The sequence below is a fragment of the Pinus tabuliformis genome, chromosome 1_2 (assembly GCF_031772625.1).
Source record: "Pinus tabuliformis cultivar Carrire ecotype Pingquan chromosome 1_2, CPIR1, whole genome shotgun sequence".
NCBI lineage: Eukaryota > Viridiplantae > Streptophyta > Pinopsida > Pinales > Pinaceae > Pinus > Pinus tabuliformis.
Window position 1 is genome coordinate 79203717 of NC_142298.1, and position 24080 is coordinate 79227796.

Here is a 24080-nt window from a genome sequence, read left to right on the forward strand (position 1 = left end):
ATCTGAACCTGTGAGGAAGTACCAGAAATCCATGTTTTATTTCTTTGGATAAATGAACCAACCCATTCCCTATATATATATATATATATATATATATATATGTATCTATAGAACTTAAGTGATGTCTCCAGTTTCCTGTAAATCATTTGGGACACACCAATCTAGATGTGCCCAAGCACTGGTCTTGTAAGCAATCCAAGGCTATCTCTGGGAGCCACAACAGAGGTGATCATTTTGTTGAGGTATCTCATTAAGCAAGTGTACTAACATTTTGTTCAAGTAAAGCTTTAGTTTATTTTCATCTCATATTTGCAAGTTATTTTACATTGCTATTTTACATGTTTAGAATCATGAATGATGATATTTTCACTTAAGAGCATTTCTTTAACAACAATTTTATATCTTGCAAATTGATATCATCTTTTCTAACATTCATTTGATTTGTAGGGTTACTTGGTGTTTCATTTTGAAACATTTTATTTTCAAGCATTTATTTTGAAGCAATCTTGAAGGCACTGGTTTACATGCTTATCTTTTTATATTATGTGTTAATGATTATTGAGAACATCTTTTATTTCATATCTTGTATTTCTTATCACACTTGTTGAACTTGCTCATAATCTTAAAGTAATCCAGCTGACCTTAACATCTCCTAGAAATGTCACATCATTTTTTTTAATTAACTTTCCATTAGGGACCACCCCCTTTACCTTACGTAGGAAATCTTAAAAAGAGAGAGTTGGGAATAGGTGACAGCACCATCTCTTAGGTTTTGCCACCAACCGCACCTTGTAGAGTTAAGGGATTTTATCACTAACTTGGGTGTGTGCAAGGTGGCTACAACATTTTCTTGACGTCGTTGTCGGGGACAAGTCTTTTTTTACCTGGAGAATAGACTAATTTTTGGTTTTGGCATACTGGACTTTTAGGATTAGATTCTTGCTCAAGTGGCAACTCCACTTAATCCAAATTCTGCGAGAATTTCTACTAGGATGCATCCAAGTGGTCTAGTTAGCCCCACTCTTGAGCCTGAAAAGGTAATTAGAGAGAGGTTAAATAGACTCTCTCCTAGTATAACACTTGCTAATCTTGAACAAGAAGTTGTTTTTGATATCCATTTGCTCTTTCAAGAACAAGTAGAGTGAAGCATCATGAATGATATTTTTGCTCCTTGTAATTTTACTAACATAAATGGCTATCCTCACAATATCCCTGACAAGGCTATTGAAAAGTTGTCTTCCTTTCAAGGTAACAATGTCATTAGTGCTACATCACATGTTAAGAATTTCAATGTTTGCATTTTCAAGTGGTGTAACACTGCTAACCATGAGGATGTAAAGATGAGGCTCTTTGTCCTCTCTTTAGAAGAGGATGCTCTTGATTGGTTCATTGAGCAACTTGCTAACTCTTATGACTCCTTGCAAGCTATCATCAATGTTTTTATGGGAAAATTTGGAGAGAAGAAAGAGAATAGGCACTTGATCAATGCTATTAGCAATATGAAGAAGAATGAGAATGAAACCATGGAGGAATTTAATAAGAGATTTAATGATTTGGTGAAAAGCATGTCTACTACTGTTAAGCCTCCTAATGAGTTTCTTTTGTGCTCATATTTGGATGATTTTGGTGTTGACACTACCTATGAGTTAAGGAGAAAAGAGCCTGCAAATTTGGGTGCAGCTCAAACTGAAGCCTTGAAGATGGAAAGAGCTAGAAAGGAGTCGTGAAAATCAAAAATTCTTGGTTTCAATAAAGGGCCATCAAAGTCTCATGACTACAAAGGAAAGGCCAAGGAAGAAAATGCACATGATCCTATGAAAGAACTAACCCAACTCATTAAAACTATGGAAGCAAATCACATTACTCAAATGAATGCCATCCAAAATAGATTGGTGGCCATGGAAAGGAATCAAGCTGGGAGATTCCAAAATCGAGGAAATGATAGATGGCAAAAGAAGGGACCTCCAAATGAGCATAGGCCACCAAATCCACTTGAGTCTACTAATTTTGTTGATTCAATTCCTTATTGTAGACCTTGTGATGAAATGCATGATGAAGCCACTTGTCCTTATGTGAGAAGGATTTTAGAAGGAGGAATGGCTAGGACAAGTGAGAAAATAAATGTGGTTGGCAAGGAACATCATTTGTCCATGGAAAATTGGATGGGAGTTGTGGAGAATAGCCAAAAGATAAATAATAAGTCTCCATCTTCCCATAGTGTGAATAACTTTGAAGAGTTGGATAGGATCACGGAATTATATGGGGAAAGCCTTCATCGAATCAGATTTTAGAGATAGCCAAAGATAGAGAAAGGGCAAGGAACAATGAAAGAAATCAAAATGCTCCTAAAGCTTTCACTCCACCTACATCTGGGTTGAATATTGAATTGGGAGGATGGATTAACAATGCAAAGATTTTGGTACCTGTGATTGAAATCTTAAAGATACCCTCCCAAAAGTCTAAGTTGTTGAAAGTCATTGATGCACCTGATGGGAAAGAAATGTCAAATTTTGTTAAAGATGGATGTGAGAATGCCCCTATCATTTTGCAAAGTAGTGATATGTGTAGAAGTAACGAGAACCATCAACCTTCCTTTATTACTTTTTTGGTTAATGGGTTACTTTTGCATAATTGTATGTTTGATTTTGGGGCATCATCTTGTGTTATGACTAAGAAAGTCATGCATCAATTAAAATTGAGGATTTCTAGTCCTTACCACAACATTTGTGCTATGGACTCAAAAATTATTGAAGTTTGTGGTTTGATAAAGGATCTTCAAGTCCACTTGGCAATACATCATGATATTATGATCACCATGGATATTGTGGTGATTGATGTGTCTGATGCTTGAGGGATGTTATTGTCTAGAAAGTGGGGAGCTGATATAGAGGGTAGTTTGCAAATGGATCTAAGTTATGCTACCATCCCTAATAGTGAGGGCATCATGATTAGGTTGGATAGGGAGTTGGAGAGAAAGTATCATGTGGAGAATCCCAAGAAGCCTTATAATGAAATTGTGTATGAATTTGATGATTTGGGAAATTATGCTATCTTGGCTAACTCTATTGCTCCTTTGGAGAAGGAAGTGGAAAGTAAGAAAGATTGGATTTGGCATATGAATTTTGATGGTGCCCATTCAAAGTTTGGTAAGGGTGTTAGAATTGTCCTTACCTCCCCCCTTGATCATATATTCAAGTTTGCCTATAGATTGGAATTTGATGCAACCAACAATGTAGCAAAATATGAAGCTTTGTTGTTGGGTCTAGAATTGGCAAAAGGATTGAAAATTAAAATGTTTAGTATCAAGGGGGACTTTGATTTAGTCATTCTTCAAGTAAAGAATCAATTTGCTTGTAAGAATGATAGATTGAAGAAGTATTGCAATGTTGTTTGGGATGATATGGAATATTTTGATGCATTGAATCTTCAAACAATTCCAAGAGAAGGAAATAAACAAGTTGATGAACTAGTTGTTGTTGCATCTACTTTACAACTTGAAGAGAATTTGATGGATGATAGGATTAAGATGGAAGTTATTTTTAGACCATTGGTTCCTAATAATATTGAGCATTGACAAGTCTTTAATGATGAAAGCTAAGTAATTCGATTCTTGAATAATATGGAGGAATTTTCTAATTTTAAAGTTGGCTACAAAGAAGAGGGTTACAAATATGAGGAGTGTAATGTAGTGTCAAATCCCACTCCTAGGGATCGTGTAGCCACAGAGCGGATGTTTGATAAGAAAAGAGGATAAGAAAATTGACCCAGGGGAATTCATTGAAGTAAACATTGGCACCCCTCATGAGCCAAAGATCATTAAAATAGGGAAGGGTACCACTGAGGAGGAAAGGAAAAAGTTAATAAATTTAGTTCAAGAATATAGGGATGTTTTGGCCTTTTCATATGATGAGTTAAAAGGATATAGGGAATATGTTATGGAACATATTATCCCTCTAAAGGATGAGAATGTCAAACCCTTTAGGAAAAATCTTAGGCAAATAAATCCTAAGTTAGCCCCCTTCGTGCAAAAGGAGTTGCAAAAGATGCTCCAAGCTGGAATCATAGCTCACACTAGGCATTCCACATGGTGTTCAAACTTGGTTATTGTGAGAAAGAAGAATGGATCAATCAGGCTATGTGTAGACTTTCGAAATCTCAATTTAGCTTGTAAAAAGGACAATTACCCTTTACCTAACATGGAAACTTTATTACAAAGGGTAACAAGATCAGGAATGATGTCTTTGTTAGATGGATTTTTAGGATATAACCAAGTCATGGTGAAGAAAGAGGATAGACATAAAACTGCAATCACCACACAATGGGGTACTTTTGAATATTTGAGGATGCATTTTGGACTAACAAATGTTGGAGTAACTTTTCAAAGGGATATGGACTATGCTTTTAAGCATCTAATTGAGAAATTCATTGAGATTTATCAAGATGACTTAACTGTTTTTTCTAAAGATGGAATTTCTCATGTGGGCCATCTAAAGCAGATTTTTGATAGGTGTAGAGAATATGGGATATCCCTAAATTCTACTAAATCTGTTTTTGGAGTGACTGAAGGGAAGTTGCTTGGTCACATCATTTCCAAGGGTGGGATCAAGATTGACCCTGAGAGAGTTGAGGCAATTCAAAAGATTCATTTGCCTCACAATGTTAAGTACCTTCAATCCTTTTTACGAAAGATCAACTTCCTTAGAAGGTTCATTCCAAATTATGTGAAAATTGTTAAACTCATTCAAACCCTTTTAAAGAAAGATGCTAAATTTGTTTGGGGGAGTGAAGGAAGAAAAGGTTTTCAAGAAATTAAGGATTCCATTGCTAGAGCACTTGTTCTTGTGAGCCCTGATTATTCAAATGATTTTATTTCCTCTTTTGCATCTGAAGATACTATTGTTGTAGTGTTGCTTCAAAAGAACAAAGAAGGGTATGAGCAACCTATTGCTTTTATGAGTAGATCCCTTCAAGGATCTGAGCTAAAGTATAGCACCAAGGACAAATAGACTTATGCCTTGGTCAAGTCCCTTAAGCAATCTAGAGTTTATGTGGGATATTCTAGAATAATTGCATTTGTTCCCCACTCTGCTATGAAAGACATTTTAACTCAAACTAATTGCTTAGGAACAAGGGCTAGGTGGGTCTCAAAGATTCAAGAATATGATTTACATATTAGACCTACCAAGTTGGTAAAGGACCAAGGGTTGGCCCAAATATTGACTGAGGGGAACGGGAGGGCATTAGGATTGATTTTGTCAAAATGATTTGGAATAATCTTCATCAAAACTTCAAAGGTTAAGCCAACTTGAATAGTATAAAGACATTATTTATTATTTGCAAACTTAGTCATGTCCTAGCCATCTAGTTGGCCATCAAAGAAGAGCATTAAGGCTAAGAGCAACTAAGTATTGCATTTTGAAGGATGGTTTGGATTGAAGAAATCTGGAGGGGGTGATACTTAGATGTGTTGATGAAGTTGAAGGCAAAAAGCTTCTCACTGAATTTCATTCAAGATTTTGTGGAGTACATTATGCTGCTAAGACTTCTATCCATAAAATCTCGAGAGCTAGTTATTATTGGCCTTCCATTTTTGTTGATGTACACAAGTATGTTAGAGGTTTCCAAGCTTGTCAACTATTCACTGGGAAGCAAAAGTTAGCTTCTTTGCCTCTTCAGCCTGTGGTCGTGGAAGCTCCCTTCCAACATTAGCGGCTTGACTTTATAGGGAAATTTAATGAAAATTCAAGCAACAACTACTCATGGATTTTAACTGCTACTGATTATTTTACTAAATGGGTAGAATCCATCCCTACAAAACATGCCACTAACAAAGTAGTGATGGATTTTCTTGAAAATAAAATTATCACTCGTTTTGGTGTCCCTGCCAAGATCACAACCGACAATGCCAAAGCTTTTAGCTCTACTGAATTCTCATCATTTTGCTTTAAGTATGGTATTGTCTTATCCCATTCATCAAACTACTATCCTCGGGGTAATGGCCTAGCTGAGTCTAGCAATAAAAATTTGATCACCATCATCAAGAAGATAGTAGGGGATAACAAAAGGGCATGGGACAGCAAAATATGCTTTGTGGGTTGATAGGATTACAAAAAAGAATTCAACATGAAAGAGTCCCTTTGAGTTAGTTTATGGCTTGGATGTCACCCTTCCCATGCACCTAAGGCTATCAACTTACCAACTTCTACAAAGCTTTACATCTGAGAAAGATGTGCAAAATAGAATTGACCAAATTGTAGAATTGGATGAAACTAGGAGAAGAGCCTTTGAAAATTGTTGTAAAAATCAATCGAAGGTTAAAAGAAATTTTGACAAATCATCTAGAAGTAGGAATTTTTCTAACGATGATATGGTTTTGTTATGGGATCGCAGGAATGAAAAGCCAGGTAACCATGGTAAGTTTGACAATTTGTGGCTTGGACCATATATTATCAGAGAAGCAGCTGGACAAAATTCCTACCATTTGAGCACCTTGGACAGAGAATCACTTGAGCTACCTGTCAATGGCCAACTGCTCAAACTGTTCTACAAAGAGAATATTTGATGCCATGGGGCATCTCTGTATTGTATTTCTAACTTTATTCTTGTCATTTTGGTTAAGTAGTTTCATTTCTTGAATAAATTGTCATTTATGCTCTTAGAATAAATTTCCATTTATGTACTTCTTCATTTTTGTATTTGATTTTATATGATGATATTTTGAATGGACACTACTGATATATGCCTTTTGTTGGTGGATGCAAATTTTAGGTTCTTGCATACTATCACTTCCTATCTAGCATGCATCCCTATGTGGATCCGAATGTTGACCATTCAAGTGTACCCAAAGATTTTTTGAGGACTCCATGCCTGAAGATGTATTAGAGGCTTCATGTACCATCAAAGTTCACTATATCATCAGAGTTTTTCAACTCTATTTCTTCTTCTCATCTTCTCATGTTGTACTCAGATTCCACAAGCCCTACGGGGATGATGTAAAGTGATGCTAGTATGATGAGTTGAGTCATGTAATAGGCCTAGGTAACTTGGGACCTTGTCATCAAGTGAGTTTACTCTGGGAGGTTTTTTTTTACTTGGTTAATTATTAGGTGCTTACGGGGACTTAATAATTAATTGAGTTTTTTCCTCCAAGCATAACCCCAAAGTCGAAGTGCGGCTTGATGACAAGGCCTTGGGTGAGTCCTAGTGTCTAGAGTCATTGTATATTACCATACTAAATCACTCGTAAAATTTCGTGGAATTTGAATAGGTCTAGGGGTCAATTTTAAATTTTTAAAAATTTCCCGCAGGATGGAAATTTTAATAAAAATTCTGATTATAAATTGTAATAAGTGATGTCTAGAGAAGTTCTGTGAGGTATGTGTGCTCAACATTACACCTCTCCTCTTCAATTTTCTACTAAGACACTCTTTGAGGGGTGAAAAATCACTTATTTACCCTCAAAACCCACTTTTTCTTAGGTTAAATGGGAAAATAAGAAATAAATAGCTAAGAAAATTAAAAAATGGAGAAAAATAAAAATCCCCGCATGCCAATTGAGGTGGAAATGACTTGGAAAATAATCCCAAGTCAAAAGTCAAGTTGAAAAGTGACTTGGCATCACACATGGCACAAGATTTTTGCACGTGGGAAATGGTTAGGTGGGCCAAGCTTGCGATACGATTGCTCATGGAGAAAGTAATGCATGGTTGAGAGAATTATCAAAGATTTGATGAAATATTTGACAAAGACTTTAGTTGAGATAATTATGGGATATGCCTCCATAATGCTTCACCAATATTATGTTGATTTGGGGTAGCATTGGATGTGCTCTAGTCATGAAAATTGGTGGAGAGGCTAAAGCACATGAAATCTCCAAGACCCAGAAATGGTTTGGGGAAATTCTACCCGGAGAAGGATATATTAAAATAATTAATATTTTTAATGGGTTCCTAAGTCTAAACTTAGGAAAATAAAAATATTAATGGGTATTAATATAAAACTGGGTTAGAAGGTTCTAAATGACATGGATCAAGCCAAATCTAATATTAGTCATTGCTTAGAGATGTAATCTCGGCCGTTGAAGACTCAACAGAAAAAGTATAAGAAAAGGCTAAGATTGATCAGTCAGTTCGATTTTCTAGAGCGGAGTTTGCTAAGAGAAATTGAACCGGTGATCGGAGTTGCAACGAGGGGCAATGAGTGCATAGCAGAGAGGCAGAGATAGTGTCAGAAGACCAATGCAGAGGCAGAGAGGCAGACACAGGGCCAACAGAAGCTATGCAGAGGGCCAGAGGGCCTGCGTGAATGACAAAGAGGCTGCAGAAGTGACGCAGAGGGCCAGAGAGCTTGCGCAGAGCATCAAAGGGCTAACGTAGAGGGTGTCTGCCCAACAGAAGCTACGCAGAGGGCCAGAGGACTTGCATGAGTGACAAAGAGGCTGCAGAAGTGACGCAGAGGACCAAAGAGCCTGCGCAGAGCATCAGAGGGCTAACGTAGAGGGATTCAGGCTGACGCAGTGCCTCAGAGAGGCATTGGAGAGAGTTTTGTGGAGCAGACTTTCAGAATATCTGCTTCCGAAGAAAGGTATTACTGCCACATAGATTTCTCTGTCGGGTGAGCCAGTTTGGCACCCAATTGTACTCAAGAAAATTTGCTTAATAATAAAACCCTCAGAACTGCTACATCAATTTTCCCAAGTTGGGTTTTTCCAGGGACGATTGTCCAAAAATAACGATGTCTCTTGTGTGTTTGTCTATTTCTTTCAGTTGTTGATCTGTAAATGGTTGAGACTACACTTGTGTTTATTTTCAGTATTTATATGGTTAAATAACTTGTTCAGTAATTAAATAGTTAGGTGAAATAAACCAGATAGTGCAGGAAGCATTTCTAACGAGTTAGACTTAGAAATTACAACATATTACACTTGTACGCAGGCTCTTTTCCTTAGCATCTACTTACAACAGCTCTCAGCTACACGCACAGCAGTTCTGGCATCTTCTACGCAGGGCAGATTGGGCTCATCTTGTGGTGATGGCATCATACAGCAGCTTGGTTTAGATTTGCATGGAGTTTGCTCACCATTTCACCCTTTATTTTTCACATTTGGCACAACAAGAAGGGAAAAATGAATTTGGCACATAAGGGAAGAACAAAACATTGTCCACTTGCCAGATTTTGGTTTTACACTTGGCATTTGGAGCTCCAACCAGCGAATTCGAATTTTCCTTGAGATTTTCTCCATTTCTCCACTTGGCATTGAGATTTACATTAAGATCTCCTCCAATTTCTCTATTTAAAGGAGCTTTGGGCTATCACTTTGTATTAATGAAAACGAGCTATTGTGCTTGGGGAAGCTCTACTCTTGTGTACACTCATATTCAATTGCAATAAAAGACTTTGGGGTTCACTTATGATGTGTTGTTCTTCTTGAGCATGGCAATATCTTAATCATTGTGCTTCATGTTTCTACTTATGTTATTATGTCCATGATTTCCATATTGCTTTTAGAGATTTGTTAATGTGTAGCTATCTCACATTGGCATTTGGTTTTGAGAATTTGCTCTAGATAGAGAAATTTTTAGTTGATTTTCCAATAAATCTCTAATATCTCTTTATCATTGTGTTTCTTTTAACCCATGTGGATCTAATGTGTATTTGAAGTTGTGTAGAGACATATCTTGGATCAAGCCTCAAGCGTAAGGGGAAATTCTTGGAGGAATCATCCCACTCTTGAGCAAGTTCATTGAAGAACCCACATTTGTCATCTCCCAAGGCCTCATCTTACGATCTTGTGTTTGCAGGGATCCTTGGCCTTTAGCTTGTGTTTAAAAATCAAATTTTACTTCAAGCCAATTATCTCAAATTCTTGTGCTAGTATTGATTTTATTTTGCTATTGAAGATTAGGAAAAAAAGGAGTTTTGCACCAATTCCTTGGTCAAATTTTGAGCATATTTGTAGATATTGTTTGCTAGCATCTCTCTCTATTTTCCACTAATATTGAGGGTTGGATTTGCAGAGAATTATTGTGCTCACCCTTTATGTTGGTTGGCAAGATTGAGGAAACTAAAGTTTGAAACTCTAATTATTTGTTGTAGGACCCCAAGAACACTTGAGAATCAACTTTAAGGAGGCCATGGGCAATCTTGGACAGCAACAAATTAGCTTGGTCGTGGGCCTTTGGGTACTTGTAATTTTCAGATTCCAAGAGTTGTTCATTGACCATTATGGTTGTGTTAAAATTGGTAACTAGAGCCAAATTCCACCTTAGGACAACTCATATGATGGAGATGATTATTGCATTGGATTCCTCTTTTCGAGAGGTCCAATTTTGATATAAAGATCATCTCATTCAGACAAGAAAAAGTGGAATTTTGAATTTATTCTCTCTCATGCACAAATTGTCAAGGTTAGCCTCAGTCACATGTAGGCTCAAGAAGCCCAATGGATGTGTCTCCTCGCCATCAATGAATTGTATAAATAGGAGTGACCTCTCTCCTCATTTGAACATCACTCACACACATCATTCTTCTCTCTCTCTTCTCTTGATTGGTTCGTACAGCTTGGACAGCCTCTCTCTCTCCCCCACGTGTGGCATAGAAGGACGAAATTTCAGAAGTGAAACTACAGGCCGAAATTTCAGAGTGTAGACCAGCGTTGACCAAGGGCTATTTAACTATCTTTGACTATGTTTTTCTGGGCAAAATTCCGATCCCTTGAGGTCGCATTCTCTAGCACAAAAATCGAGGCAATTAAGGCTATTTGACATGCGTTGACCACAGGGTTGTTTGACTGCAAGACTAACTGAAGTTTCACCAAGGTTGACTAAGTTTTTGTGGACTGTTTTGGGTTGACTTTGACCCTTCTTGAACGCTGAATTGGACTGTTGTTGACCGAGCTTCTTGGAGGAAGTTTTGTTGCTGATTTGACCAGCGTTGACTTTCTGGTTAGGGCTGAAGTTGACTGCTATTGACTGCTAATTTTGACAAGGTTGTTTTGACTGTGTATTGGGCAAGTGAATTTGATCTATGTACTCTCTCTCTCTGTTGAACTATTTAATAATAATAAAAAGATTTGATCAAAGGGTTTTCCCCACATTGGGGTTTTTCCCTAGCATCCGCCAAATCTTGTGTCCTCTTGTCTTGGCTTGTCTTCTGCACATGTTTTTATGTTCTATATGCATTTACTGTCAATGTGATTGCTACTGGAAATAATTGGAAATTTTCATTGGGTTGATAAGGAACATTGAAGTGAATTGTGCTAAACATAGAACATCCAAATGTTATCTAAAATTAACATGGTATCGGAGCTCAAATGAAGACAAAGCCCAAGCAAGAGTGAGGGAAAGCAATCACTAAGGGAAGTTGTTGGACAAGAACTTGGAACTAGTCCCAATGATGACTACATCTTACTTCAAATCTGAGGACAAGCTTAATGACAAATCCGACTATCATGCATGGAAGATGTCTCTAGATTTGACTTTGGAAGAAAATGATGCTATGGACTACGTCAAAGGAAGAGTAGTAGAGCCTCCTTCAAATGCATCCGCTGCTACACAAACAAAGTACAAGAAAGGTGAGATTAAAGCTATGAAAATTATTGTTGATTCTATTCACAAGCCTTTGGTTGCTTATATTTCTAATTTGCAAACATCTAAAGAGATGTATGACAAGCTGGTTGCGATGTTCAAAGTAAATAATGCAAATGAATTTCTCTTTCTCAAGAACAAGTTGAAAGACATCAAGATGGATAGAGGAGAATCCATTCAATTCTACTTCATGAGGATTACCGAAATAAAAAATGATCTCCTATCGATTGGAGAAGTTATGGGTGAAGGGAGCTCACTCTTATTGCACTTGGAAGTCTTACAAGAGAATGGGATGTGTTTAACACTACCATCCTCAACAGTGACAAGATTCTGGGATTTAATGAATTATTGGCTAGATGCACTCAAGAAAAAATAAGGATGATGGAAAGAGACAAGCCCTCCAATGGAAACAATCCTACTGCGTTCTCCACTCATGCTAAGAGGAAGAACAATGTTGGTCTAAGAAGACAAGGTCAAGGGTTCAATTCAGGATTCAAAGAAGGAAGAAAAGGGAGATGCTTCAATTGCAATAGGTTTGGCCACTTTGCTAGAGAGTGTCCTCACAAGAAGGATACTCCAAGAGAAGATGACAACAACAACAACAACTTCAAAGGCAATGGCAATCAAAGGAACAACATGCTCAACAACAAAGGAAAGAGGAATGCTCCTGTTGCTCGAAATGGAAATGGTTGTCCTCCCAAGAAGTTGAGAAACTCAAGGTATGAAAAAGTTAATGTTGCAGAAAAACAAAAAGAATTTTATCTTATTTCTGCCCTCACCACCACCTCTCCTCCGAATACATTGGATCATTGGTTGATTGATAGTGGTATCTCAAGGCACTTCACTGGGTACAAGGAGGCCCTCTCAAACTTGATTGAAAAGAAGACTAATATGAAAATTATACTTCGGGATAATGCCACTTATCCCGTGAAAGGAATTGGGACTATTACTCTTCACTTAAATCAAGGCCAAACCTTTCATTTACAAGAAGTGTTGTATGTACCTGATCTGGAAAAGAACCTGGTCTCTATTTCTATGATGGAAGATAAAGGTTTCAAGGTGACATTCGTTGATGGGAAGGTTCGTTTTTGGAAAAGGAACCCAAGAGATGCATTCACTCTTGGATTTAGGGTTGAAGGTCTTTATCAGATTGGAGGAAGTCTGTTGAGACCAAGGACTTGCAATACTTCTCTTCGATCCGAATTATGGCACTGAAGATTTGCTCACCTTCATTACAAAGCCTTACCTGATATAAGGAAGATGGTCACAGGTATGCTCAAATTCAACATAGATCATGAAGGTGTTTGTCTGGGTTGTGCAGCTTGTTATCACTCAGATTTTCCTAAAAGTTGTTGGGAAGAGGAAAGGGGTCCGAGGTAACCAAAACCAACTTTTAAGTACAAATTCTAGCCAATCTGTACTCCGATAGGGCTCTCTCTTTATAATTTAGCTTGGTTTTTAAAAGATATTAGGCTAGTTGTGAAGTTTGGGGGTTTTGTTTGAGTTTGGTTGGTGAGATTCAGTAGCAAAGGGGCAAGACTGAGTAGCTTAGTCCATTGGGCTGATGGAGTCAAAGAAAATGGCTTAAGTGGAATTGGTTTATTCACAAAGGATGGTTTAACAGAGCAAGGTAGTCAAACAGGGAACAATTAAGGACTAAAAGATGGAATGGGCTTAAAGGGTTAAAGGGTAACTAAGAACCCTTTAACATACTTTAAATGAGCAGAATATGACTAACCATCAGTAAAGAGCAATTAAGAATTCTTCACTAAATGATTGAAATGAATAAACTAGGAAACAGGAGCAGTCAATAATTCATTGTTTATACTAGTTCAGAAGAAAACATTGAGAATAATAATGATTGAAAACAGAGTGCAATTAAGCAAATTCTGAGTTATTCTTTTTCATTTATCATTCAGAGGTGAAACATAGATGATATTTTAAACAAGGAAAACTTTAAAGCACAAGGTATAGATGAACTTATTGATCCAGTGTTTGATTCAAGAATTCTGAGAAAAGTCTTTAGCTCCAAATTCTTCATCCAGCAAGCCACAAAGTTGGTCCAAACAGCACTTTATTCCAAAATAGTCAATGTTACAGCAATGTCTAAGAATCCACCCTCAATACTCCAATTGAGGGGGTATTTATACAAAAAATATTTACAAAAATATCTCATAATAGAGTGAGATATATTCTAATGATGACTAATTATTTTTACAGAAAAATAGAGACAACTAGTCTCGAAGATAGGAGGAAAGTGAACTGTTGATGTGCTGTTCCTATTCTCGCTGAATGTGCTAGAGGCAGGCCTTTTTATTTGGCTTGCTGTTGTCCTCTTAGTAACTCTGTGTTGGCTGCCTTGTTTTGACCAATACTTTTCACCTATTCTGATACACTTCGACCTATTTGACCTTTGTTTATCTCTGTTCACCTTACTATGGTAAAAGTCCAAAATTTACATTTTACCAACAGTAAATTTACAAATTTTCAATATGTCTTCCCACCATTTTTGCTCTGGCAATCTGTGTTTTTGATGTTTCCTCAGAGTTTCATCAGTCTCTATATATCTGAAAAAATTAGGCTGGAGTTGAAACAAGTGCTTTACCTCATGTTCAATATAGAATAAGTTCTCCAAGCTATCATAGAGAATTCGGCCTGTGGGAAGTGCTTTTATTCCTGATGCACTAGCTTGATCTCCTGCATACTTATTCAATTTATCTACATAATCAATGTGCTTCATTAACCTGTCATTGATGACCAAAGGACTTGGTAGCCCTTTATTCTACAAAACTGTGAACTTCTCCATAAAAGAATTGATTTCTACCTGCATATCTTGACATCTTCTTTCTAGATTCTGCATCAAAGTTCTTTTAGTTAGCACCCTTTTGATTTCCAAAATAGTGTCTGTCCTGTCTGGGATGCCAAGTGCTTCCAGTTGTTCCCTATTTTTGGTATTCAAGAAATGTATAAGCCTGTTGGCTTGTTCAGGCATTTGTCCTAACTGTGCTCTTGTCTGTTGAATTTCTCCATGTGCTGCTCTCACTAAATCAATCTGCTCATAGATCACTTGGATAGATGCCCACACATCATTTATAGATTGAATGATGTTGGCCCAAAGGATTTTCTTGATCTCTGCCAGGGGCTTATCAAAAGTGAGCTCTTGTTCTAATGCTTTAACTTTCTTTTCTAAGGCTTTAATCTCCCTGGTTTTTCTGCAATACTTATTTTTGACGCAGCATACTTCTTTTCTATATTAGCCAATTGTTCTTTTGCTTGTTTTAATTCTGTAACTTGTAAGTTCAGTTCTTCCATGGCTTTTATCAATTCTTCAGTGCTCATATTAGTACTACTACTTGATGTTGTACCTGCTGTTGATGTACCTGTAATCACCTCTGCTGTGGTTGCTGGGACATTTGGAGCCAATGCTGTTCCAAGTGTAGAAGGGACTGCTGTTGAGATTATGGGAACTACTTCAGGAGGCTGGGAGGTCGACTCTCCCTGCTTTTCCTTCAGTGCTTTCTCTAATGCCTGCTCTGTATCATTCAATATTTCATTAAGTTTCAAGAGCAGGTCCATCATATCTTCTTCTGATTTCTGTTGTATAACTTCTGCTGTCTGAGGATGCCTTGAAGGAGGTAGTTTCAGTTGTTTCCTCAGGGCAGCAATGTCCTCTTCTTTCTTCTTGATCAGAGCCTGTATGCCTTTAGCATCTTTGGGATCATGTCCCAATCCAATAATGATCTCTTCTAATGATTTTATTCTGTTATCCTTGGCCAGAGAAGAGGCTTTCTCCAAGTGAAGTTGAGCAGCTGTATTATCGAAGGAATTTTGTAGTTTGTGGGTCATCATTGCTTTATCAGCCAGTGTGGAATAAACCATTTCCCCAGTCTGTTTGTGAAGTTCAATTTGGTCCATAGGATGAATATCTTTGGCTAAGACCTCCAAATTTATTCTGACGTAATCTGTTGCTGACTGAGGTTGTTGCACCTTTGGCTTAAAATAACTCATTAACATTTTGCCTTCTTTAATATCATAAGCTGACATCAATCTCTGCTGGTTTGAGGGGGCCATCTTCAAATACTGATTGTAAATTTGAAGCCTTACTGGATCATTTCTGGCCTTTATCTCTGTAAATGTCTTCTTAATGTCTGAGGCCTGTTTGCTTTGTGGTCTGGTGGATGATACTTCTACACTGTGTTGTCTTTCTAGTTCCTGCTTTTGTGAGCTAGGGGAGGTTTCTTCAAATGGGGGAGTTTGCTGGCTCACTGCTCTTTCTTCTCTTAGACTTTCTGTAGTTTCTTCAATGATTTCCTCTTCTGAAAGAGGATTCAATCTTTGTCTCTTTGCTCCAGGTTGTTCTGTAGGTCCACTGATAGGTGTGGTGGTTTCTTTGTCCCTCTTTTTGTTTCTTTCCTCATTTAGAGGAGTTTGCAATGCTGGAATTTCTGTTGCTTTAGTTTGGGCTGGAGGAATCTATACATGACTCTGTTCTTTGGTCTTTTCAGGCTGATCAGTGATTGCTGTTTTGTGGTCTCTACTTCTTTGCCTTTGGAAGTTCCTGTAACTGGTATGCTGGTTTCTTGTGCAGGCTGTTGAGAAGTTCCGGCAGAAGATGTACCAATTTCTGATTGTTGAGGCAGCTTGAATGATACCTGTCCAAAAGAGTCCAGGTCAAGGGCTTTCTCAAGATCTTTCATAGCAATTTCCATCTTTTCCTGCTCACTAATCTCTTCTATTAGGGTCCCTTCTACCCATTCATCCTGATTTGCAAACTGTTCAATTTCTGGGATCCTATGATGTATATAAACTGATAGCCTGTTTTTTGTCCTTCTGTCACATATGAAACTATTTGGGTCATATGGCACCCACCAGAAACTTTTCTTCAATCTAAGGTGGTCTTGTAAAATCTTTTCAGCTTCTTCCTAAGCATCTCTATAATTGATGACAAAAGGGCCTCACTGGTTCTTGATTCTTAGCTGAGCCTTTTTCTTTGTGCTACAAAAATAGACTAAGTCTGCATTTATAAGCTATCTAAAATATTCTAATGCAAACAATCTCATGGGCACATATTTAGGTAACTTAAAAGGACAAAGTTCACACCCATACATTCTGATTTCTGTGTGATTTTGATATAGGTACCAGTCACCTATCCTGTACTGTTTAGAGAGCTGCAGAATCTTCTTCATGTCACCAGTGATCCTAGGAGGGGAAACTCCTATCAATAAAGTGGTTGTTGGATGTACAAACCAGTCAATAAACTGATTATAAGTATAAGGGGACTCACTGGTATTATGAAAAATGAAACTTCAAAAAATCACAGACCTTCGATTTCCTTTTGAGTCCAATTTCCTGATGGGGAAAAAAAAGCTATCTGACTGATAATACAACAAAAGATGGTATATAAAAGATGTATATTTGAAGACTCCTTCCCTATCCAAATTTATGAATTGATGAAGGATTTTGTTGGCAATGAAAGTGGCATAGTCATATCTGACAACAAGGGGCTGTTCTAGAGTAGAAATTGATAGCAAAACTAAGGTGATATCATCAACATATTCACTGGAATTGAATCCCATGATCAGGGATATCATTTCAACAATGAGTCTGCCAGTGTCAATGAAAAAAGTCTGCAGATAAGGAGGTGGGCCTTTAGGCTGGTGCTTTGGTAGCATGAAGGTCTGAGTAATATGGCTTATCTCTGATGTGGGCAATTGAGATGCTTTTTCAAGTAGATACCCCATGGAAAGAGGAGCAAGGGGCTGAGTGGAGTGGAACTGTATCATTTCATTAATGGACTTAGCAGTTATGGGAAAAAGGACAATTTGGGATGGGGACATAACTGCTCTATGGACAGGGTCATAGTTAGCATAGCAATGATGAATTATTTCTGGAAAAACATGGACTGAGGGGAGGAAATACATGGGAAGGTTAGATTCCCACAATCCAAAAATATCAGAGTTGTTTAGATAGCTATCCCTGACTTGGCAGAAGGCCTGAAGATTGTTCCTATCACTAGATAAATCTTTTATTTGGAAATCTTTGTCAACCAGGGGTAGATAATCTAAGTCTTTATGGGGTGCATTCATGGGCGCGACATTCAGGGCTATGGGAGTTTCCATGTTTGGTTCTTGTGTATTCAAACTGGAATTCGGGTTTCTGTGGAAAAAATGGACTAAACAGCAGGTTTAGGGTCTTTTTATGGCGGCCACAGATTGTTTTTAAATTGAATTTTGGCTTTTGCTGGTAGAATTCTCAGTGAAAAACTGAAATTGCAAGGCTGCAGAGCAAAATGGATAAATACCTGGATTAAGGAAGTAAACTGTGTACTTGCAGGCTGAATGACGGACTACGGAGCATGATGTTGGAGTTTTCTTGGCTAGGTGGCGGGCTGAATGCTCGGACAGTCGACTGAACGTTGTTTTGCATGGAGAACAGTTCGCAGAGGATAATGGGGAAAATGACGTTTTTATCGTTTATTTAACAAAATTTGGGTTTGGCGGGACTTTTTGGCATTTATTAGGCGGATGACATCAACGTGATGGGACGTGCTGTCGTTATGCGGAAGGGTGGTAAGCGGTAAGCGTCGCACCGCTTTTGGGGCTAGGCGGTTTTGAATAGAGGGCGAGCGAACATATGGAGCGGGCGACGCGTGGCGGGGGTACGGCAGAAAACCGTTGGGCGATCGCGGGTTAAAACGAGGTGGGAAGGGCCATCGCGATATCGCCATCGACCGTTGGATGGGGACGCGATGATCGGACGGCTGACGGGCTATGGAGATGGCGGGAGTTTATACAGCGGGGCCCGACGCAATAAAACATGGTTTAATCGTATCGGGGCCAATTTTATTGGTTGATGGGTAAGTTATTAATTAACCCAAATGGTTAATTAATCCCTTTAGTGCGACGGAGAAAGGTTCTTAACAACTTCGGATAAGTGTGTCAATCCCTTTTTTATACTATATAATGGTTATATACCATCGGGGCGGGAATTATATAGAATGTCGGGGTTTTTTAATATAATTACATAATACGAGAAATGGGTAATTTATTGGGATTTATATAATAGATGTTAATAAGTTAATATGAAACAAAGTGATAATAAGCGCTAAGCAAATGTTTTACGATTTACATTAAAACTTAGGCTAAAGCGAGAAAAGGGGTTTTCAAGCGATATTATGTATTTCCTAAGTAAAATAGGTTTTTTACTTAGGCAAAATTTATGAAATGAAATGAATGGTGGATGGATGTTTTAGAGTACTTAGGCTTTTAGATCATTGGGCTGAGGGTCTGGTCCCTCCCAAAGTCAGAGAAATGCTCTGAGCCCCTTTGATTTTTAAAGTCCTCAATACTTTAAGGGGAATTAGTGAAATCTTTTAGGGGAAAATGTGAATGGAAGTTAGTTATTTATCCTTGCCTTGCTCGAATTGCATCAAGTGTAATGTATGCCTTGCAATGGTGAGAAAAGTAAAGATCAACACATTTAGAAGCATTTTCATCACAAGTATCATTCAGCAACATCATCTACCTACGCTACCTACTTTAGCCTGACATTTTTTCTTCATTATTAGGGTGCACTTAGACTGGCAAACCCTTATCACACTTTTTCTTTTACATATGGAAATCTATCTAAATCTAACCTTATTACATCCAAGGGCTCAGATTAAACTGTTGAGCTCCTTTTATTCACTCTACCTATCTACTTATCTGCCAAGATTACACTGTTTGGTTAGATTTTTATTCTCTATTCCCACCGCATGAAATTGAAAAATGAATGAGCCAAGTTTGAACAGTTTGACTCTTCATCAATTGTGGCATAAATGACAAGCTGCACACAATTACTTATTAAAGAAACAGAAATAGTAGTGGCATTTAGACTTGCACACTTTCCGGTCTATTTTGTTTGGGGTTCATTTCTTCTCATTTTTCAACCATTTTATTCTTTTTACCCTTTTATTTTTCTTTTAGGGTATACCCTCTTTACATTTTTTAAATTTTTTGATTTTTTGACAATATGGAAAACCTTTGCAACAAGAAAAAGTATGAACATATTACAGAGCTAATCAAGTCAATCATAAAATATGACACCTATTGGTATAGGAGCATAACACAGCTGGAAAACATACAAGAGAACCATTCCCCTCAAGTCAAAGTCAAACCACCGATATTCTTCAATTGGTCCATTCTGATCTATCAGGTATGTTTCTCGTGACATCTTTGGGTGGATATTTGTACGATGCAATTTTTGTGCACAACTTCTCTCACAAAACATGGATCTATTTCTTGAAGAAGAAGGACGAAGTGTTCAAATGGTTCTGCTCTTTCAAAGCATTGGTCGAGAATTAAACAGGGAAGAAGATCAAAATATTAAGGACCGATAATGGGACCGAATATGAGACAAATGAATTCAATGATTATTGTAGAGAAGCTAGCATTAAGAGGGAGACCACTGCTACATATACTCCTGAGCAAAATGGAGTTGTCGAAAGGAAGAATCACACTATCATAGAAGCCACCCGTGCCATGCTTCATGACCAAAGTCTACCGAAGTTCTTATGGGGAGAAGTTGCCAACACCGATGTATATGTTCAAAATATATGACCGCATCAAGCATTGGACTTCATGACACCCGAAGAAGTTTTCACCAGTGAGAAACCTGATGTTTCTCATTTTAGAATTTTTAGTTGTCCTATATATTTTTACGTGCCGAAAGAGAAAAGAAACGAGCTAGATACATCTGGGAAGAAAGGAACATTTGTGGGCTACAATGAAACTTCGAAGGCATATAGACTCTATGTGCCTAGTCAAAGAAAAGTGGAAATAAGTCATGATGTCACTTTCGATGAAGATTTTGCCCTTAGGAAATTTGAGATCTTCCTATCCCAGGGGAGGACAATGATGATGATGTAGGAAAGCAAGATGAATCTCTATCGAAGGATCCGATGCCCGATGTTGAAGGTTTGATGGATCCCATTGATCCACCTCCTAGTGAGCCCTCTACTTCAAGAAAAAGACCTTTGTGGCTCAAAGATACTCTTGAAGATGCTGAGAAACATATTGCACCAAGACGACATTTCGTGAAAGCAAGAAGCCGAACAGGTACCAAGGGTACTTGCTGCCATGACTACTATTGTACAATCAGAGCCTTGTACATTCGAAAAAGCCGTGAAACACCAAGTTTGGAAGGATGCAAAGAACGAGGAATATGAGTCGATCATGAAGAATGATGTCTGGGATGTGGTTCCTAGACCCAAGGACAAGTGTCACTTCAAAATGGCTCCACAAGATCAAACATAGAGCTGATGGGAGTGCTGAAAAATTTCAAGGTTAGATTCGTTGCTCAAGGCTTCTCTCAAAAGGAAGGAGTAGACTATGATGAGATATTTGCACTGGTTGCCCGATATACCACCATCCGTTCGATCATAGCCCCTGCTACCTCGCAAGGATGCAGCCTACACCAAATGGATGTCAAAACTTCTTTCTTGCATGGCTCGCTTAAAGAGGAAGTCTATGTAGAACAACCCGAGGGATTCGAAGTTCAAGATCGTAAGACACATGTATGCAAGTTGAAGAAAGCCCTCTATGGGTTGAAGCAAGCCCCTAGGGCTTGGTATGAGAGGATTGATAGCTATCTTATGAAGCTAGGATTTACGAGGAGCGATGCTGACCCGAACCTATACTACAGGTTGAAAAGGGAAGCCTCTCATTCTGGTCCCTTATGTGGATGATCTCTTTCTGACAGGTGATGATCCTCTCATTCATCAATGCAAGAGGGAGTTGGCTTCCAAATTCGAGGTGAAGGACCTAGGACTGATGCACTACTTCCTAAGATTGGAGGTTTGGCAAAAACCAGGTGAGGTTTTCCTTTCTCAAGGAAAATAGATTGTGAAGCTGCTTGAGAGATGTGGGATGGTGAATTGCAAGTCCGTATCTACTCCGATGGAACTCAACTTCAAGAAGTTATGTGGAAGTGTTGTTGGGCCCGAATAGCGAACCCTTTCGAGTATTGTCAACTTGTGGGGGGGCTGATGTTCTTGGTAAACTCTCGTCCTGACATATGCTTCGCTGTGAACACGTTGAGTCAATTTATGGTCGAGCCTCATCACATTCATTGGATTGCTGCTAAGAATCTCTTGAGATATCTCCTGGGCACAATCCACTATGGTCTAAGATACACTGCTGGGAATTTGGGGCTACATGGATATACAGATGCTGATTGGGCTGGCAGTGTGGTGGATCGTAAGCGCACGTCTAGGTGTTGTTTCTCATTAGGGTCGGCTTCAATATCTTGGATGAGCAGGAAGCAAAAATCGGTTGCTTTAAGCACCGCCAAGGCTAAATACAATGCTGCAAGTATGACCAGTTGTGAAGCTGTTTGGTTGAGAAAGCTCTTCAGTAGCTATTTGAGCACGTGTTGGATACCACCCTGATCTTCTGTGACAACCAGAGTGTGGTTCGCCTTTCAGAGAATCTCATGTTCCACGATCGCTCTAAGCACATTTATATCAGGTACTACTTTATCCGGGATATGGTACAACGGGGACCTATAAGGCTCCAACACATCAGGACGGATGAGAAGGTCGCAGACCTTCTCACGAAGCCTTTGGGGAAGGTCAAATTCTTAACCTTCTGAGAGAGACTTGGAGTCGTGGAAAGACCTTTCTATGAGGGTCTCGTATGAGTTTGACACTGAGCTCTGGGAGCTCCTGGTGTTGGACACAGATTGTCATTGATGTCAATATGGCAATATTCGAGGAGCAGATAGAGATGAGAGGAGCAAACAGAGCCGAAGAAGAGGAGCACATAGAGCCATCAGAGCAGAAACCATATAAATATGCTGTTTCAATCCAGCGTTGGGAAATTTCGTAATGTCTGTGTGAACCATTTTCTCAAGAAATTTATTTCAGGGGTTTTGTTCGTAAATTTTAGATTTCAGGATGCAGATATTCGTGAAGACATTAACTGGAAAGACCATAACGCTTGAGGTGGAGAGCTCAGATACGATTGACAATGTTAAGGCAAAGATCCAGGACAAGGAGGGAATTCCCCCTGATCAGCAGAGGCTCATTTTTGCTGGCAAACAGCTTGAGGATGGCCTAACCCTCGCAGAATATAACATTCAGAAGGAATCTACTCTTCAACTCATTCTCCGTCTCAGAGGGGGAATGCAGATCTTTGTCAAAACCCTCACTGGCAAGACCATCATTCTGGAAGTCGAAAGCTCTGACACGATTGAATGTGAGCCGTCAGATCAAAAAGCAACGGATCCAACGGTCGTCGCACGCGAAAGATGCGCGGACGATAATGCGCAGGAGACGTACAGGTAGGCGGTAAGCGGTATTCCCCGCACCGCCCACCGGGGTTCGGTGGTATACGTACAAGGGCCAGTGATCCAATCAAAATACGACGTGTGGCAGATGAAAACCGCCGCCCCCGCAGGTTAACGCATATGCAGGTTTCGGCGAGGAAAGGTGCGACTGCCATCTAATCGCGGCGGGGTTTGATCGGACGGTGAGGAGATGCACGAGGTTTAATGTGCAAGCAAAAGGCCGTAGCGACGCGGGAACCGTTGGATGAGGGTGATCAACGGCTGCAATTGCGAATGCGGCAGAGGCTAATATGGGCGCGATTACGTGGGTTTTTGGAATAAAAGAGAAACGGCGGGGCAAAAGGGTGTTTCTAGACTTTTATATTAGTTTTCTTAGATTTCGTTCCTTTGGTTTTCGGATCGCAATGGCAATGGCGGCTTTCACCATGATGAGATCGTTTGTTAAGGCGGGATCGTTTCGTGAAAATCATCGTCCTTCTGTGGCGGTTGATGCACAAATCCGATCGAAGATAACCAGCACCGATGGCACAGTTAGATTGCCTTTCGGAAGCTTTGGAAGCAATTTCTTTGGAGCCACTGCAAAGTTTGGCCAGGGTTCAGCCTTACAATGTCAGAGTGCTAGGACTTTGCAACCAGTTAGAGATGCTGCAACAGAGGCCCTCCTAGAGTTCAAAGATCTTCGGGAAAGGAGAGGACTAAGATAGGAATAAATGGATTTGGTCGTATTGGGAAGCTGAAAGATCAAGCGAAGTCAGAGGAAATGACAGCGACTGAGGAGGAAGCCTAAGAGACGGTGTAAGCGGAAACGAATGGACAAAGGCATGGGAATGTATAAAACAGTAGAAACAGAGAATTGTTGGAGCGGTTATGGTGGTGAAGAACCCGAGGGTGAGATAGTAGAAGCAGCAGAGGCAAAAGAGGCAGAAAAAGCAGCGGAGGTTGTAGAGGCAGCAGAGGCAGGAGAGCAGGAGTGAGACAACCTCAGCTGAATAGAGTGCAGCAGCATACCTGTTTATACCAAGGTTGGGTTGGAGCCCAAGAGGTTGGAGCCTCAGAACTAAACAAGACTGAAGTCATTGGGGTAGGTGCTCCTAAGTGCAGAACCACTGCAAAACAGAGTTGGTGCTCTGGAGGTTGGAGCCTCACTGAAGTCCAAGTTGGAGCTTGGCA

At 39.1% G+C, this 24080-nt stretch overlaps 1 pseudogene; it reads left to right on the plus strand.

Annotated features, from left to right (window-relative positions):
• The first annotated feature begins 22518 nt into the window (after positions 1 to 22518).
• The window catches only part of LOC149204517 (polyubiquitin-like), a 43748-nt pseudogene continuing 42186 nt past the window's right edge, over positions 22519 to 24080 (plus strand).